Source organism: Chlorocebus sabaeus, chromosome 13 (assembly GCF_047675955.1).
Source record: "Chlorocebus sabaeus isolate Y175 chromosome 13, mChlSab1.0.hap1, whole genome shotgun sequence".
Taxonomy (NCBI): Eukaryota; Metazoa; Chordata; class Mammalia; order Primates; family Cercopithecidae; genus Chlorocebus; species Chlorocebus sabaeus.
In genome coordinates, this window is record NC_132916.1 from 79,178,115 (window position 1) to 79,181,685 (window position 3,571).

Sequence of the window (3,571 nt, forward strand, 5' to 3'; positions counted from 1 at the left end):
TTCTGGATAGATGGGTTTGGAGGTCACTAGAGAAGTCAGGGCTGGAGTAAGGGTCAAGCTTCGGGAGAATGTTTGCAGAGAGAACAAGAGGCTTCCAAGGGGCTTTGCTGGGGAAGCCCAACCTGCATGACATTGCCCAAGGAGATGGCAGAGAGGGTGAAAGTAGAACCCGTAGGTACTGGGCAGCAGAAGCCAAGGAAGGAGACAGGGGAGGGAGGGAAGGAAGGAAGGAAGGAAGGAAGGAAAGAAGGAAGGAAGGAAGGAAGGGAAGGAGGGAGGGAAGGAGGGAGGAAGGGAAGGAGGGAGTAAGCAAAGAAGGAAGGAAGGAAGGAAAGAAGGAAGGAAGGAAAGAAGGAAGGAGGGAAGGAAGGAAGGAAGTGTTCAAGGTGATAAAAGTGCAGAGAGGACACGTAGGATGAGGACAGGCCCGTACAGGCTGTGGCCTCTGTAAGAAGAGTTTCTTGGAAGTGGGGGCACAGCAGCTAGTTTGCAGTGGGTGGAAGGGTGAAAGAGATGAGGATATGGAAGTGATGCATGTAGAAAGCCCTTTAAGAGGGAAAGGAAGAAGGCAGTAGCTTGAAGCAGATGCAGGAGGCACTTTGGAATGGAGGAGACAGGACCCTGTTCTGTCAGCTGAGGGGCAGGAGACAGCAGCATGAGAAGGGATGGTTGATGGCACAGGGTCCCCAAGCACAGGTGAAGAGGCTGGCTCAGGACCAGGTTAGGGAAGAACAGAAACCTGACAGTGAGTTTGAGTGGTGGGAGTGTCTTTGGGATGGCAGGTAAGAGGCAAGGTCATTTGCTGAGGGGTACCATGGAGGCTCATTTGCCGAGGGGTACCAGGGTTGCATGGAGGCTCTGGGGGAGAGGAAATTATGGAAAGGCCCCCAAGGATGTTGGATGAGGAAGCTGCTGAGCTCAACAGCAAGCCTGGGTTTGAGATTTTCTGTCCCTCACCCATCATGGACCAGGTGGGCTCAGAAAATCCAAAGAGCTCCTCACACCTTCCCCGAATGTTTCCCGGTTATCTTCTCCATGCTGGGGGAAGATGGATGGAAGAGGGGTGGGAATGAGCTTTCTGACTTGGTGTGGGGAAACAGGTGCCTGGTAGAGAAGAGCAGCTCTCACAATGCTTCGGGAAGCAGCCAGGATCGTAACACGGACGTCCTGGGTCCCTGCATCCTAAACACTGGGCAGCCATGCCTGGAGCAGGATCCTTCTTCCCCTCCCTGTGTGGGCTTCCTCTCACCCACCAGCCTCATGGTTCCTGACTCTTTCTTCTTTTTTGCCTCCTCACCGCTCCCCTCTATATCCCATTCCAGCATAGAAGTCCCCAAGATGGTGGTACTGTCCAAACCTCTCATGAATCTGCCCTTTCCTCTCCCTTCTCCCTGCTTGGACAATTGCTGGCCTCTGCCTCCAACCTGTCCCTCCAGCACACCCTTTGCCAAGAGGATTGCTGTAACATGGAAACCGAGCCATGTTGTCTTCTTGCCCCAAAAGACCTTCAGACATTCCCGGGGTCTTCAGCCTGGTGTCCAAGGCCCCTTGTGAGCCCCTGAGCCCCTTGTCGTCCTGTGCTCTGCAATATGTCCCCCTCTGCCCCCCACCTTTGTCACGGGGGATCTCCCGCTAGGGATGCCCTCTCCCTTCATCCATCTGGGGAGGTTCTGCTCACCTTTCAGTTTAAACATCACCTCCTCTATGAAGTCTTCCTTGACCACCAGCCCAAGTCACCTCCCTCATCTGAGTCCCCAGAGTACAGTAAATCCTCACTTAACGTTGTTAGTAGGTTCTTGGAAACTGTGACTTTAAGGGAAACAACATACATCAGGTCCTTAAATAACAGCATTTTGTTTCATTCAATGTCCATGAGGAAAAAATTAGTTTTGTTCCATGTCATTTTGCTTAAAGTCAGTTTCCAAGAACTGATTTATGGTGTTAAGTAAGGACTTACTGTATTATACACTCCAGTATAATAGCCCATCCCACTTTCGGGTAACCAGCTCTTTATACGTCCATCTCCTTTCCCTGGACTCCTCCAAGACAGAGGCCAGGTTTGCTCCTCTTTTCTATCCCAGCCAGGAACAATTTGGAGCCTTGTGGGCTCTGGAATGAATGAATGAATGAATGAATGAATGAATGAATGAATCAATGTTCTCATGGATCCTGTGTCTTCAATGTAGGAAACTTTTCTATAGCTATCTTTTAGAAAATGTGTTATCTGGTTTTATACAATCCAAAAATGCATAGGGGCTCAAAGACCCAGTGAGGACGCTTTGCAGTGCATGTGGAGGAGGACTCGGCCCCCCTGGAGTGTGCACAGAGGACCACTGGCAGCTTCCCGTGTTCCCCTGCAGAAGCCCTCCCCAGGCCATTAACCAGGACCCCTGGGGAGTCCCACCCTACCAGCTGAGCCTCTGGACAACACAGGCCTAGGAAGCACTGATGGCCGGGAGGCCTAAGTGCGGCAGCAATTACTCATCAGCCCAGACTGGCACAAGTCTGCCTTGCCCAGAGGCAGGGGCTGCATGGGAGGAACCCTGCTCCATGAGGCCCTGGCTCCCTGAGCCTGGTGACAGCCTGGACAGTCACAATGGCTGTGCATAGTCACATCTGCAGGTAATTTCTTCATCCATCTGCATTGGAACGGATCTCATTCCGTTCATTAGAACAACACCCGCTGTCCCATTGCCGTCTCTCGGGCGGGAGGGGATGCCGCATGCCCTGCGGAGTGTGCTGTTCAGGCTCAGTGTTGAAACTTTCTGTCTCTTCATGGGCTCTAATTGCAGTAGGAGTAACCATGAGGTCAGCGGGCATGCTTGTTATGGGCGGCCTGGCCTGCAGCCACCTGGGTGCGTGCACAAGTCGCTCCCAGGCTATGCTGCCTGACATTTGCGATCGTTTAATGGAAATAAGTTCCATCTCGGAGCTCTGCTCAGCAGAGACCTCTCTTCCTCCAAGAAGACTTCCCCATCCCCTCTAGACCTAGATGAGGTGTCCTGACCTGATTCTTTGTCTATCACAGCACTGACAATGCACACTATCTTGAAGTTTTCTAGTCACTTGTTCCTGGAGGACAGCCAAACTGTCCTCATTGGACAGGACATAAATCCTGCTGGCAAGTCGCAGGGCCAGCTCACCTCCTGGAGCTGGTTCCCTCCCAGAGCTCGCCAGGGTGCAGCTGTTTGCACCCCAGTTTAGGAAAGGTCCTGGGTACTGATGGGGTGCAGGGGATAAGACAGCACTGTTTTGGGGGCCAAAATCCAGAGAAGCAGCTTCCAGGCTGGGCAAGTTATTAATGCTTAACTCTCTGAGCTTTGGTTTTTCTCATTTGTAAAAGGGGAAGATTGATACCTGCTTCTCTTAGTTATTCCAAAAACTTAAAGCCCCAGTGATGCCTGAGACCCTGGAGCTACACAGAATGTGATTTTTTCCATCATCCATGTACTAGCTGTGTGACCTGGGGTGAGGCACGTAACTTCTCTGTGCTCCTATTTCCTCACCTGTAAAATGACATTATGGCAGTGTCCATCTCATATGGCGTTTGTGAAGATTAAGTGGGGCAACG